Here is a 15,684-nt window from a genome sequence, read left to right as displayed (position 1 = left end):
CTTGATCTTAGCTAAAAGGCCGAGAAGCAATGAAATCTTCTTTGCTTTAAGTTTATTTTGTTCTGCCATTCCGGCTTTGTTTTTTAGATAGGTATTTTCACGAAATGTCATTTTAGATTGCTTTATTTTTAATTTTTTTATATAGTTTTAGTTTAGGTAGGGTATAGGAGTGATATTTACTATATGCCTGGATTGTGTTTTTAAATTCAATCTGATAACCCTTGTCGTTAAACAGGTGTATTCATAGTCCTTATAACTACTGGCATATTTGGACTCTTTTTCACTCTTTTAAGTTGGGCCTTTTTGTTTTCTGTACTTGTTTCTCTTCTTGCCAAAGCTTAGTTGAGTAACAGTTATGTGGACAACTGGGCAGGCTTTTGTTAAAGAAATTAATTTTGATTTTTGTTTGATGTCTTCTACCAAAGAAAATAAAACCAAATAATAAATGTTTTAAAAAGCTGGTGCTATAAAGCTACTAGAAAAAACTATGGGGGATTAAAAAATAATCCTGGAATAAGGAAGTGATGGGAGAAGGGATGATTAATTTGATTACATATAAATATAAAATTTCTCCATGGTAAAAACACCAAAAGCAAAATTAAAAGATAAATAATGAACTGGGAAATATTTACAACTTATTTCATAAGCAGAGAGCTAATTTCACTGGTATGAAAAGAGTTTCAACAAATCAATAAAGAAAAGATTATTGCTTAATACCAAATTGGATAAAAATGAAAAAAAAGTTCATAGAAAAAAGAAATACTGATGGTTCATATGAAAAAATGTTCTTATTGCTCATATTAAGAGAAATGCAAATGAGACTATACTGTTAAAAATATATTTTATTGATTATGCCATTACAGTTGTCCCATTTCCCCCCTTTATTCCCCTCCGTCCTGCACACCCCCTTCCACCCACATTCCCCTGTTTAGTTTGTGTCCATGTGTCACAAGTTCTTTAGCTACTACATTTCCCACACTATTCTTGCCACCCCCCTGTCTATTTTCTACCTACTGCCTATTCTACTTATTCTCTGTACCTTTTCCCCCCCTCTCCTCCTTCCATTCCCCTGTTGCTAACCCTCCATGTGATCTCCATTTCTGTGGTTCTGTTCCTGTTCTAGTTGTTTGTTTAGTTTGCTTTTTTTTTCAAGGTGGACAAAAGGTTATTTATTTTATTTTTTTAAATATATTTTATTGATTATACCATTACAGTTGTTCTATTCCCCCCTTCATTCCCCTCCACCCACACACTCCCTCCCCCACCATTCTCCCCCCCTTAGTTTATAACCACGTGTCTCAAGTTCTTTAGATTCTATATTTCCCCCACTATTCTTGCCCTCCCCCCATCTATTTTCTACCTACTGTCTATGCTATTTTCTATACCTTCTCCCCCCTTCTCCTCCTCCCACTCCCCTGTTGCTAACCCTCCATGTGTTCTTCATTTCTATGGTTCCGCTCCTGATCTAGCTGTCCTCTTGGTTTGCTTTTGTTTTAGGTGTGGTTGTTAATAACTGTGAGTTTGCTGTCCTTTCACTGCTCATATTTTTCATCTTCTTTTTCTTATATAAGTCCCTTTAGCATTTCATATAATAAGGGCTTGGTGATGATGAACTCCTTGAATTTGGCCTTATCTGAGAAGCACTTTATCTGTCTTTCCATTCTAAATGAAAGCTTTGCTGGATAAAGCAATCTTGGATGTAGGTCCTTGCCTTTCATGACTTGGAATACCTCTTTCCAGCCCCTTCTTGCCTGTAATGTTTCTTTTGAAAAATCCGTTGACAGTCTGATGGGAACTTCTTTGTAGGTGACTTTCCCTTATTTCTTGCTGCTTCTAGGATTCTCTCCTTCATTTTAATCTCGGGCAATGTAATTATGATGTGCCTTGGTGTGTTCCTTCTTGGCTCCACCTTATTTGGGACTCTCTGAGGTTCCTGGACTTCCTGGAAGTCTATTTCCTTTGCCAGATTGGGGAAGTTCTACTTTATTATTTGTTCAAATAAGTTTTTCACTTGTCTGTCGCTCTTCCTTTTTCCCTTCTGGTACCCCTATAATTCGGATGTTGGAACGTTTAAAGATGTCCTGGAGGTTCCTAAGCCTCTCCTCATTTTTTTGAATTCTTGTTTCTTCATTTTGTTCTTGTTGAATGTTTCTTTCTTCCTTCTGGTCCACTCCATTGTCTGAGTCTGAGTTTCCTTCCCATCACTAATTGGTTCCCTGTGCATTTCCCTTCATTTCACTTAGTTTAGCCTTCATTTGTTCCTCTAACTTGTGACTAAAATCAACCAGTTCTGTGAGTATCCTGATCACCAGTATTTTGAACAGTGCATCCAATAGGTTGGCTATCTCTTGGTCGCTTAGAGGTATTGGCTCTGGGGCTTTGAGCTGTTCTTCTGCTTGAGCCATAATGTTTTGGTCTGTTCCCACCTATTGTGTTTGAGGGGCAGAGCCTTAGGTGTTCACCAGGGCAGGGCAAACCAAGTTGCTGGGCTGTGATGCTGTATGTGGGGGTGGGGTCTGAGGGGGGAAAATGGCGTTTTGCTCCACTCTTTGTTGTACCTCAGTCCCTTCTGCTACTTCCCTCAAGTGAACTGGGCCTTTCTGGTGCTGATTCCCGAGTGGGCTTGTGTGCATTCTAGGACCCGGTGGGTCTCTCCAACGAACCTTCCTGTGAGGCTGGGAGTCTCTCCCGGCACCTCAACCCCCACAAGTGTTTTCAATCACTTGTGGTACTTTTAGGCTTTCTTTTCCAGCCCTGGGGCCCTGGGTTGCGCGGTCTGTCTCACTGCCCATTTTCACCTGGTTTATCTGTGCGCGAATGTGGAACCATGGTCAGCCAGCCTCCTTGCGCCCTCACTGGGTTTGCTCGTTGCCACCCTGCACCGGGGGTCTGTGGGCCAAGCCGCTGCCTGGGCACCTGGGTCCACCAGCCACTGCTTTTTTCTGCCGTGACCCTCTCTACCGACCTCGGACTTCGCTCCTCTTACCGGTCTGGATGAATGGTTGTCAGACTTCCATACAGTTCAATTTTCTGTCAGTTCTGGTTGTTTATTTGTTTCTAAATTTTTGTTGTTCTTAATTTTAGTTGTCTGACGAGGCATAGTGTGTCTATCTACGCCTCCGTCTTGGCCAGAAGTCCGAGACTATAATTAGATACAGTGTTTTTATCCATCAAATTATCAAAGATAGAAAGTGGCATGAATGTAAATTGGTACAGTCTTTTATGCAAAGCAGTTGGCAATATGTGTTACATTGCAAACGCACATATCCTTTGATCCATCAGTTCCACTTCTATGAATATGCCATATGATCATGTGAACTGATGTATGAAGGTTATTGTTTGCCCCATTGAAATAGTAAAGTATAAAAATTATCTACATGTCCACCATCGTGGAGATGTTTGAATAAATGACTGTATATCTTTTAATGGATTATTTACAATGCTCCATGAAGAAAAGGAAAAAGCAAATTTTTATATAGTAATGTGAAACAATTTCTGAGATATATTTTTATGAAAAGGAATTTACAATGCAAATCAATTGCTAAGCAATTTTGAAAAAGAACAAATTTAGAGCAGTACTTGATTTCAAGACTAAATTTACGTGATGGCCTTCCAGAGAATGTTGTACTGATAGACAGACCTGTAGCTCCGTGGAGCACAAAGAGAATTTGGAAATAACCCCATATATAATTACTAAATTTATAATTTAAAATGGGCAAAATATTTGAACAAACACTTCACCAAAGAAGATATAGAGATGGCAAAGCACATGTGAAAAGATATGCGATAGCCTTAATCATTATGGAAGTGAAAGTTAAAACTACAATGGAATACCACTTCACAAATGCCAAAATGGCTGAAATGATCTAAAGATTGATTACACTGAGCAACAATGATGACGTGGAGAAACAGGAACTCTCAAACATTTCTGGATGGTGAGGCAACTTTTTTAGAAAAGAGTTTGGCAATTTCTTATTTAGTTAAATGTAGATTTTCTAAAGATTGACCCAGCAAACCACTCCTAGGTACTTACCCAAGAGAGCTGAAAACCTGTCTACACGAAGGCTTGTACTTGAACGTTCGTAGCAGCTTCATTCATAATAGCCCCAGTGGCAAACAACCCCAGTGTCCATCAACAGGTTAACGGGTAGAGAAGTTACGGTGTGAATATACCATATACAACATACCATATACCATTGTGTCCATGTATGATTGCATACCACACAGCGATAAAAAGAAACAACCTTAGTGATACATACAACATGAACAGACTTTCTCTTGAATGAAGGAAATCAGATACAAAAGACTACGTATTCTATGATTCTCTCCATATGTGAAGAGGCAGAACTATTCTAGTTTTAGAAATCAGATAGTGGTAGCCTGAAATATGGGAAGGGGTGATGGAATATGAGGTTTATTGAAATGATCACAAGGGAATATTTGGGGGTGAGTACATGGGTGTATACATATGTCAAAAGTCACTGACCCGTATACTTAAAGTGTATGAATTTTTTGTATGTAAATTCTACCCCAATAAAAGCAAGCTGCAGAATGTGTATATATTTCTATCATTCTACTGTTTCATGTAATTATTTTTATACGTATGGAATCTCTCTGAACATATACATAAGAATATTGTGATACCAATTGACTTCAGGCAGAAGAATTGATTAGCTGAATAAGGGACTGTGCTTCCTGTATCTTTTGAGTTTTGTATTTTGTGGATATTTAAAAAATGAAAATATTTTCAGTAGCTGCTCCTCCATTTTGTTTATTTTCTACTTCTGGAGTTCCTTTTTGATATATTTTGGAACCACTCAGTATATCCTCCTTGTCTCTTAATTGCTTTTTCATATTTTAAAATGTCATTCGCCATTCTACTTTTGGATGACTTCCTCAGTACTACTTCCAATCTTTAATTTCCTTTTTAACTATGTCCAGGCTAGAGTTTATACCATTTATTGATATTTTTAGAAATTGCAATGAGTATATTTTTTACTTCCAAGATTTTGAATTGGTGTTTTTCCTGTCCATCTGTTCTTTTTTAGTTTTACATATTTTTATCTCAAAATATATTACCACTGCTTGAATGTTTATGAAAGTAGGTATTATTCTTAGTGATTGCTCTGAGTATTCTAAACATACTTATTTTAAACTTTTGTCAGATTGTTCAACAAAATTAATTTAGTCTCCAAATAAAATAATGTCGCAATTATTGCTTTGGTTGGTTATTTCTCATCAGTTGATTTCTGTGTGTATTTTGGAATTTGCCTTTGCTGGCTCGTTTTCAGTGAGAGGCTTTTGGTTTGGTTTTGCTTTTTATTTTCCTCGTGATTTTGCAGTAACCTTCAAGCCCTGGTCTTACATAAGCATTGGAGGGCATCTGCTCCTCCCTGTGTGACTGGGCATATCCAGTCCCTGGGCCGCCCAGGGTCTGGCTCGTTTGCTATTTGCTAGCGTGTCCCTTCCCTCCCATCTCTGTAGGCTAGTGGTTGGCTTCAAGCCCCAGCCCCAGCCAGTGGCTGTCAGCAGTTTGTTTCAAGCCCCCTTCTGACCCAGGAAACTCCACTAGCCCTTGATTTTAATGGATGAATGTGATTCGGCTGCTCTCGTGGGAGCACTTCCAGTTGCGGGTCCCTGTAGGTCATGTACCCCTAGGACCTCTGCCACCTGCTTTAGGGCAGGAGCCCAGTGTGTCCTGGCTTTGGTGCTGCTTACTGCTTGGTGTGCTGGTTCTTAGAGTTGTCCATCATCTAGTGTTTGAGCCCTGCCTTGTCCTTTTTGTTTTCTCTCTCTCTTTTTAATTCCCCCTTTTTGCCTTGTGCTGGCATGGGGCAAGGGCTGCATCTTGCCTTTGTACTTTTAAGTCAGCTTGATTCGTCTTTTTTACTTAGAATTCTCTGGAGAAATAATATGCATGGACTTAGGAGTCAACTGTTCTAGTTATGTTTTTAAATAAATATTAAAAACCTCTAAAAGTGAAAGATTTTAAATTCTTATATATAGTGCCCCAATTCATATTCTGTACCAAGACTGCTCACGTTGAATGTGTATGTGAACCTTCTGGAGAGTCTGGGGTGAGGCCCCAGGTTCTGCATTTCTAGTAGGCTCCCAGATGGTGCTGTGGCTGCTATTTGGGGACCGTACACTGAGTAGCAAGATCAGCACCATATCCTGAGAAACAAGGAGGACATTTAACAGTAACTGGCGGTGCTGGGGCCTGAAGCTGGGTGGTGTTCCTCCAGAGGCCCAGCATGGGGCTGCTGAGTGCTCCCCTGATGTCCTCCTGGCTCAGCCTGAGTTCCTGCCAGGGAGGGTGCAGAGACCCTTGGTTGTGTGGAATCTCATCCAACTGGCTGGGGAAAGACTCAGAAAATATGCGATACTTGCCAACCTGACTTTCTCATCAGTACCTTCCTATAGAAAATGTGCGGGGTATCAAAGTTGGAACGCTTTATCTTTTATACGACCTGTTCCAGAATTAGTAAGCATCCACTTGAGCATCCAGAGGCCTTAGTCAGGGATGCTTCAGAAGAACATTTGGGTCGAAAACTCCACGGGAAGGGGATGTGCTGCAGTAAAGGGAGAAGCTTCGGTGACTCTTTTAGCTTCCAGTACAGTCTTCTGTTTGGATTTGTTTAAATTCCTTTTCAAAGAGAGGTATTTTTCTGTGTATTTGAAAGCAGCTTCATCTTGCAGAATTGAAATCACCACAGTGCTGTGTTTCTGTGAAAGAAGCTAGTGGCAATTGAGGAGTAGTGAGTCGTTCACGGTCCTGAATTGCAATTTGAAATGCGGAGGCATCTTTCCCATCTCCATCAATCTGCAGTGGGCCCCAAGGACAAGCCATCTTGAAAAAGTGAGTCAAGAACTTTCTCCCTCAATGTTCAGGAAATGAGTTTGGCTCTTTATCCTTTTCACTCTTATCTAATGGTGAGAGTTGCTGTGAAGCAAGAGGCCTGGGCTCTTCTTAATGAATTTCACACCATTCAGTATTTAGCTGGCATGCAGATGCCATCAGCAATAAAGTCCATTCGAGAATGAACCAGGTACATCTGGAATTAGCAGCGGTTTGTGTTCTCTTGGGTGTGTTCTCCCCGAGGTTTTCCTTGGGCGGAAGCCATGACTGGTGTTTTATGTGAACAGTGCTCCGGAATTCAGAGACCCACTCCTACCTGTGCAACTGAGTGGTTCTCAAATTTTACTGTTAGAATTCGGAACACCGGAAAACAGACCGAAAAATAACAGCATCAGGCCATGAGCAAGGAATCTAATCATGCAGGGAACTTGATTCAAATGTCAAACCCAGGGCCACCCTGGGGGATTCTGATCTAGCTGTCTGCATGGAGCCCAGGAACAAGCATTTTTAACGGCCCCCACTCCAACCCAGGTGATGTGCAGGTCGCCCTTTGATGACCCTTAGTGTGCAGAGAGGACTTCAGTGGCTCAGCCTTCCATTTGCAAACCCTCATCCCCTGCTGTGCATAAAACCCTTTAAATGAGAAGTTGGTCCAGAGCCTGGCGGTCCAATTCTGCAGCCTCCCTCCGTGTCTCCTTCCCAAGTTGCTGTGTCCTCCCTGCCTTGGTCTCCGCTATTGTACAGTATATGACGTGTAACATCTGCCATTTGAAAAGATTGTCCAGTAAATAGACTCATGTCAGTGAGAGAAATGAAGGAGAAGTTTTGATGAGACAAGAACTGGGATCTATAGAAAAGAGTGTGACCAAAAGCGCTTCTTTGAGATTTTCAAAGTGGCCTGGTGTTATTAAAAAAGAGGAAGATGACACATATGGAGGAAATTAGCCTCCAGAGAGCTGGCATTTGTTTTTCTTCTTCACTGTGAACCAGAGGTGGGTGTATTTGTCTGAGAATCTTGCCATTTTGACAAAATTTGGGGACTAAGAGCCAAGTGAATCTTGAGGGAGCGGATGGGATATAAGCTTCAGGTGCCCATGAAGGTTCCCCTTTGTGTGGCTTCTTTTCCTAAAGGCCACTGTGGTCCATAGAGGAATGTTGTGTTCAGTGCTTCGCTGCTCTGATTCGCGGGGTCGTGCAGCTCAGCAAGTTCCTTAGTGTGTGCTAAAAAGTGCTTAATGCCTTTGGACAGGAAAAGCCCTCAGAACGCACTTTCATATTCGTGAACCCCCTGAGGGAGTGTGCCCCTGAGCAGATGCTGCGAGGTCATACCAACACACCTGGCAGCCTTGGGAGCTCTGCTGTGCATCGCCAGCTCCCCACGGTGCCCAGGCATCACAAACCACCATGGAACAGACCGCAGGGCCTGGGGCAAAGGCGGCCATACTTTCATTGGGAGGTAAAACCTGATTTATTTTCCACCCTGTAAAAATATCAGGAAAGGACAATTTCACTTGCCACTTTTTAGTTAAAAATATAAGGACCATTTAAAAAACACAAATTTCCTAGCATGGCTCAGCATTCAACAGTTTTGCACCTAAAATGATAACGCAACATTTCTTACAAGAACTCAGTGCGATGAGTTCACAGCACACCATTAGAGGGAATTATGTAAAGCAGCCTCTCTGTTCCAAGTTTTATTTTAAGATTTAATGTATTCCAGATTCTGCAGGAAAAAAACCATCCATGTGACAAGCCTGCTAACAGATGTCAGTTTAGTTTTATAGCACATGCCTGCACTTCAGACCCAGAAAAGGGAGATTATTCTTTTTTGCCTGCTGTTTATTACATGACACAGCTTCCTAACGCCGTGCCTGGAGGACGGCTGATTAATAATCAGTGGGCAAGCAACTTATCACCTGCTTTCATCTTCTGCAGTGCTGAGGGTAAGCTGAGTGTAAGCCTTATTTCACATTAGCCTTTTGAATTACAAGAGGTGCTGGAAAGAGGAAAGGTGCCAGATTTTTCTGTGTTAATATCACCTAGGTCAGAAGACAGACTATATTATAGTGAAAAGAAATAAGAAGAAAAAAATATTCAACTAGATAGAACTAAATTTGCATTACAATTTTTGTGGTGTTAGGAGAGCGAGCTGGCTTCATCTCGGCCTTTCTGCACACCCAGTCTCCACCCGTGGGCTAAATCGGCAAAGTGAGCCACAGCAACTTGGATGGGAACAACGACTGTGACGAGCAGTTGCAAATGCGAGAATTGCATAGAGACACCAAGGACGGAGACACCCAGAAAGATCCCTGTAGGGAAACCAAGTCTTTCAGGCAGCTGCCATGTGACATCCGTCACGAACGGGACCTGGACAAGAAGGTTTGTTTTCCCACGATCACTGAGGATTTCACTGCTACCCATCAGGCCAATTGTGGCTTTTCTAATGATGGAGCCTCAAGCTCTACTGCAAATGTACAAGATATTAGTGCTAGGCCCGCAGAAGAGCCCCCACAGGGAAAAGTCCCTGAACCCACTGATCCCGAAAAGAAGGGGGCAAAGACAAAGGCTGAATCAGGATGGTTTCATATTGGACAAGACAAAAGTACAAATGTGTATGTGTCTGGTTTGCCTTCAGACATTACAGTGGATGAATTTATATAGCTCAGGTCCAGGTTTGGCATTATTATGAGAGGTCCTCAAACAGAAGAATTTAAGGTCAAGCTTTACAAAGATAATCAAGGGAATCTTAAAGGAGACGGGCTTTGCTGTTATTTGAAGATGGAATCTGTGGATCTCATATTAAAACTTTTGGATGAAGTTGAAATTAGAGGTTACAGATTGCATGTTGAGTTAGCAAAGTTTCAACTGAAGGGGGAATACGGTGCCTTTAAGAGAAAGAAGGGTTGCAAGGACCACAGGAAAAAGCTGTCTCAGCAACAAAAACATTTGGATCGGAGACCTGAGAGAAGGGATGGGCCATCCCGAATGCACCGTGAGTGAGTGGTCATCATCAAAAATTTGTTTCATCCTGTGGATTTTGAGGCTGATCCATTGGTGCTGAATGAGATCAGAGAAGATCTTCAAGTAGAGTGTTCAGAGTCTGGACACAGTAGGAAGCTCCTTCTCTCTGATAGACACCCAGCTGGTGTGGCCTCTGTGTCCTTCAGGAATCCAGAGGATTATCGTATTCAAACCTTTGACGGACAGTGGTTTGATGGCCGCAAATCACTGCCCAAGCATGGGATGGAACTAGAGATTATCAGGTGGAAGAGACCATAGTGAAAGGGAGGAAAGTCTGAAAGGATGGGCGGCTTCCTCAGTGCTCCTGAGGCCAATACGGGTCGTCAGTGTTCCAATTCCATGTGTGTTTCAGAACGGGCAGGGCCTTCCACCAGGAGTGTGGAACTCATTTTCACCAGGGGCCCCATCAGCCTTGCGGTTGCCTTCAAGGGGCCGAAATAACTTTAGGACTGTGTACATGTAGCTACTCCCTAACTGCTAAGGAGTTGAATGATATGTGGTCTAGGATCTAGACCAAAGCGTGTTCAGGGCGCCCTGCCCCTCTACAGTGAAGGCTCCTGAAGCTGCGGCTGAAGCGGAATTCGAAGAACCTATAACACAAGTAAACTGGTGCTTGTCCTTCGTCGGATTTGTTAAATGCATGCAGAATACTTTTAAAGTATTCTGATTGAATTTTGTGATATCCAAAAATAAAAATAAGTTGTTAGTGTGCAGAAACTGAAAAAATATTGTGTGGTATTGGTAGATAAAACAAAGTAATTCTCTGTGATGAATAGTGTATCAAAAGCAACTGTAAAAATAACTCTCCTTCAAATTACAGGGCCCTTTTCTCTTGTTCACATGGCATAGTAATTATTGGTTTATATATTGCACTTCCATTCACATTCCCATCTGTATGTCCAGCCAGTCCATCCATCCGTCCATCTATCCATCCAATAAATATTTACTAAGCATATTCTGTATGCAAGGGCCTGTGCTTAAATAATAAAGATACAGAGATAAACAAGTTTCTTTTTAATGAAAAAATTTTAATTGTGGCAAAATATACATAATATAAAATCTGCTTTCTTAACCATTTGTAAGCATATAGTTAAGTAATGTTATGTGTAGTCACACTGCTGTTCGTCAGATGTCTAGAACATCTCCTTCTCGCAAAACCGAAACTCTATGTACATTAAACACTGATTCCTCTCTTCCCCCCAGCCGTTGGCAACTGCATTTCAGTTTCTGTTTTAGTGAATTTGACTACCATAGGTACTTCATATATTTGAGACCATGTAGTATTTGTCTTTTTGTCACAGGCTTCTTTCTTTTTTCAAAAAAGATTTTATTTATTGATTTTTAGAGAGAGGAGAAGGGAAAGAGAAAGAGAGAGGGAGAAAGATCAATGTGTAAAAGAATCATCAGTTGCCTCTCACATGCCCCTAATTGGGGAACCCAGCCTGCAACTCAGGCATGTGCCCTGAACAGGATTTGAACCAGTGACATCCAGATTGCAAGCTGGTGTTCAGTCCACTGAGCCTCACCAATCAGGCTTATTTCACTTAGCATAAGGTTCTCAAAGCTCATTCATATTGTAGCATGCGATATGATGCCCTTCCTTTTTAAGACTGAATAATATTCCCCTGTAGGTATAGACCACATTTATCCATTCATCTATCAGTGAACAACTGGGCTGCTTCTACCTCTTGTCTGTTGTGAGTAATGCTGCTGTGAGATGAGGTGCAAATGGTTTTCCAAATTCTGCTTTTAGTCCTTTTGGGTATAGACCCAGAAATGAAATTGGTAGATCCAATGGTAACTCTATTTTTTTTTTAGAAACTCCCATGCAGTTTTTCATAGTGGTTGTACTTTTCTACATTCCCATAAACAGGCCTCTTAAGATTTAACATGTTGCTAAAAACACAGAAATGTGATTCTGTAATGAGTGCTACAAAGAAGAAATACCATGTGCTATGGGAGTGTTTAACAGAGAAATTCAACCCCACGTGCCATTTATTTTTGCATTCTTGATGCCTGGTCCATAGCGAGGATCCTGTAGGTGTTTAGTGGGTGGGCGGGTGAGCCATTCAGACCCTTGCTGGTTAGACCGCTTTCTGTGGTTTCCTTCCTGCTTTTCAGCTGCCCTTCATTCTCCAACGATGGCTTGGGAGAGCAGCGGTAGTATTTGTTAACAGGTCACTAGCTTTCCCTTGGTTGCCTATATAGATCTCTGGTGAGATTACAGAAAACATTTCCCCAGTAATGTTCTTTTCCTAGTTCTGAATATCATCTAGTATTCAGAGATCTTGAGATAGTTCCACCAGCTATGTTTCTGTCTTTTCTTTGGGGGAGAGAAAAAGAAAGTTGCCTGTGGCTGTAAGATGAAAGTGTAGTGATGTTAGGGAGTGGTGGGTATTCGGGCAGAAAATGTCCTTTCTATTCTCAGAACACTGCCTCTATTTTCTGGAGAATTTTGTTCTATAAAGATAGCAAAAGAGCTTCTTTCTCATTTGGCTCAAACAGTAACATTTTGCTCCATTCTATGCTATTTATAGATATTTTAAATTAAAATTTCATTCTTGAGATTTTAGAAGGATTTTCAGATATTTAAAATGCATAAGCATTATATTCGGAGGCTTAAATGTCTTGTTTCTGTTTTGTTTTTTTTTTTAAGGAATCTGTTTACCTGCCCCCAAACCAACGAGAGACATTATTATTATTCTGTCCAGTGTTTGATTTTGCACAGCTCTTTGCTTTTATTTGGCACAACTCTTTGCCTAGAAATTTGAAATGGTTTGGCTGTTCGCCATGGCATTATTACTCTGATGAGCCGGAGTGATCCACTTACGTGTCTGAAATGAGTCTTGAGGGTTTCTCCCAGTTGCTCTGATTGTGGTACTGGCACAGAAAACAGTGATGATGACGTTTTCAGAAGGCTGTTTAGGGGTCGGTGGCAAAATTAGGCTTTGTTGCTCAGTGGAAGGGTCATGGGCTCTCAGCCAACAAGACCCTAGTGCCAGCTTTATCTCCTGTTAGTGGTGTGAATAGCACAGGTGAATGAAGCCCTTTGAGCCACATTTTATTTTTCTGTAAAATGGGAGCAATAACACCGTCTGTGCAAGACTGTTGGGATTAAAGACAGAGAGGTCTGTAAGGAAACCAGCACAGTGCCTGGCAGGTTGCTCCCCATTTGGATGCTGTTTATTAATCAATTGTTGGGTTGGGTTGGCTTGGATTGTTTTAGGCCAGTATTTTAATACTTGCTGTGCAATATTTAGGTATGGACCATTTGGCATATTTTATTGCTCTCTGCTTTCTTAGTAATAGTGGGAAATTTCCAACAGGTCAACCATTTACTCCAGAAAATGTTAGAGAGTCAGTATTATTCTGGAGTGGGTTTTGGCAGTGTCTACAAAGCAACAGTGCGAACCTGATGTCCAGACATCCCTTCAATGTCCTTGGGATCAGTCTTTCTTCAGCGACGACCACGGCTATAATTGGTGTGCATTTCAGGTAGTCTACCTGCTTCATGGAATTGGTAGAAATCTTGAAATTTAGTTACCTTTCCCATGTCCATCTCATGGGTGTGGGTCCTTAGCATCGCACAGGCTTACTAAGTACATTGTTGTGAAATCATCTGTGTGGTGAGTAGTGATGCCTTTGAAGGTATTTTATGTAACAACGTTTCTCTATGCTTTTCACTACATGTGCCTTATGACACTGTATTTCCTGTAGGTTGGGTATCCTCTCTCTGAAACTGCCTGCTAAGATAATTTTGACTCTTTTTTGAGACATGTCAAATGTAATACTAACTGCTACATGCTTAGGAATGTTCTGGATAACTAAATTATCTGTCAGGGAGCTGCAGTTGCCCACCTGCGCCCTCACTGTTCCTCCCCTGGGTACCTGCTGTGTCAGGTGTCAGCACCTCCAAGGGGCAAGGTCTCAATTCCGTTTTCCAACCTCTTTCTTTTCCACCACTTTCCTGTAGATATTCTATGTTCTAACATAACTAGGCAGTTTTATTTCCAACTTGCCTAAACTTTCTCATTCCTTGTAGGTTTAGTCACAATTTTTTTCATTGCTAACATTCTCTCTGTATCTGAACAAGTCAAAATTTCACCTTTCTTCCAAGTGATGCTACAAAGGATGTCTCATCCACAAAGCTGTTCTTAAACAATTTATTTTAATTTTTTAATTACATAAATGATGTATGTTCACTGTAGAAAATTTAGATGATAGAGAACCCAGAAAGTAAAAGGAAGAAAATTAAGAGTGCCTGAAATTCTACCATTAAGATACCTACTGGGGAATATACATAATTCATATACATAGTTTCTCCTTTCAGACTCTTCTGCCCTGTGGCACATGTATTTTAACTAAATTAAAGTGGATTGCCCTGGGTATGCTATTTTATCATCTGCCTTTTTGTTGTTCGCTTTATTTTTTAGAGCACTTTTAGGTTCTAGTCTGAGAGGAAGGTGCAGAGATTTCCCATACACCCCTGCCCCCAACACATTCATAGCCTCCCCCACTGACAGCATCCCCACCAGCGTGGCACCTCGTTACAAATGATGAACCTGCATGGACTCACCAGTCACCCAAAGTCCATGCTAACTGTGTTCTGTATAATGCATCCATATGTAATATGTATATAAACATAGGTATATGTATGCATAATCAAGTACATTGTTATTATCTTGGACATTTATCTGTTAGATCAATTAAAAAGAAAGAGGAATAAGAAAAATAAGTTTTTGTTCTACTTTCACTTATTTCTCCTTCAGTACTCTTCTTTATTTAATCAAGTTTCTGACCTATATTATTTTTATTCCCTCTAAGGAACTTCTTTTAACATTTCTTGCAAGCCAGGTGTATTGGCAACATATTCCCTCAACTTCTGTTTGTCTAGAAAAGTTGTATTTCTCCTTCACTTTTTTATTATCGTCACCAGAAGACATGTTTATTGATTTTAGAGAGAGGAGAAGGGAGGGAGAGGAAGAGAGAAACGCTGATGTGGGAGAGAAGGATCAATTGGTTGTCTTCTGTACACGCCCCGACCAGAACCCAACCTGCAACTAGGTTTGTGCCCTGACCGGGAATCGAACACACTATCTTTTGGTTTATGGGACAACACTCCAACCAACTGAGCCACACCAGCCAGGGCTCTCCTTCAGTTTTGAGGGATAATTTTGCAGGGTATAGAATCCAGGTCAGGGGTGTGGTGGAGGTGGAAGTGGTGGTGGTGGGAAAAAAGAATGCAGGTCAGTGGTCTTCGTCTCTCAACATGTTGGATGTTTCACTCCACTCTCTTCTTCCTTGCGTGGTGTTTGAAGGTAAGAATATAGTTTTTACCCTTCTTCCTCTTTAGTGAAGGTGTTTTTGTCCTCTGGCTTCTGCAGGATTTTTTTCTGTATCTTTAATTTTTAATAGTTTGAAAATGATATGCCTAGGGATAGATTTGTTTGTTTGTTTTATTTTTATCCTGCCTGATGTTTTCTAGGCCTCTCCTGTCTGTGGCTTTCTGTCTAACATTAATTTGGGACAAATTCTCAGTCATTATTATTTCAAATACCTCTTCTATTTCTTTCTCTCTCCTTCTTCTGGTTTTCCCATTATGTATATATTATACCTTTTGCAGTTGCCCTGCAATTTTTTGATATTTGATTCTGGTTCTTCCCCCTGGCCCCAGCCTTTGTTTTCTTTGATTTTCAGATTTGGATGTTTCTATTGAGATTTCCTCCAGCCCAGACAGTCTTTCTCCTCTGTGTCCAATCTCCTAAGTCCATTAAGGGCATTCTTCATTTCAGTTTCAGTGTTTT

The 15,684-nt window shown here is 41.0% G+C and overlaps 1 protein-coding gene and 1 pseudogene across 1 annotated transcript in view; both read left to right on the top strand.

Annotated features, from left to right (window-relative positions):
- METTL24 (methyltransferase like 24) overlaps nucleotides 1-15,684 on the top strand; it is a 92,963-nt gene that overhangs the window by 48,083 nt on the left and 29,196 nt on the right. The window lies entirely within an intron of this gene.
- LOC119000330 (HIV Tat-specific factor 1 homolog) lies at nucleotides 9,059-10,267 on the top strand (annotated as a pseudogene).

Source organism: Sturnira hondurensis, unplaced genomic scaffold (assembly GCF_014824575.4).
Source record: "Sturnira hondurensis isolate 20B ecotype Veracruz unplaced genomic scaffold, ASM1482457v3 Scaffold0015596, whole genome shotgun sequence".
Classification (NCBI taxonomy): Eukaryota; Metazoa; Chordata; class Mammalia; order Chiroptera; family Phyllostomidae; genus Sturnira; species Sturnira hondurensis.
Note: the sequence above shows the minus strand (reverse complement) of the source record. Positions and strands in the feature narration are given on the sequence as shown.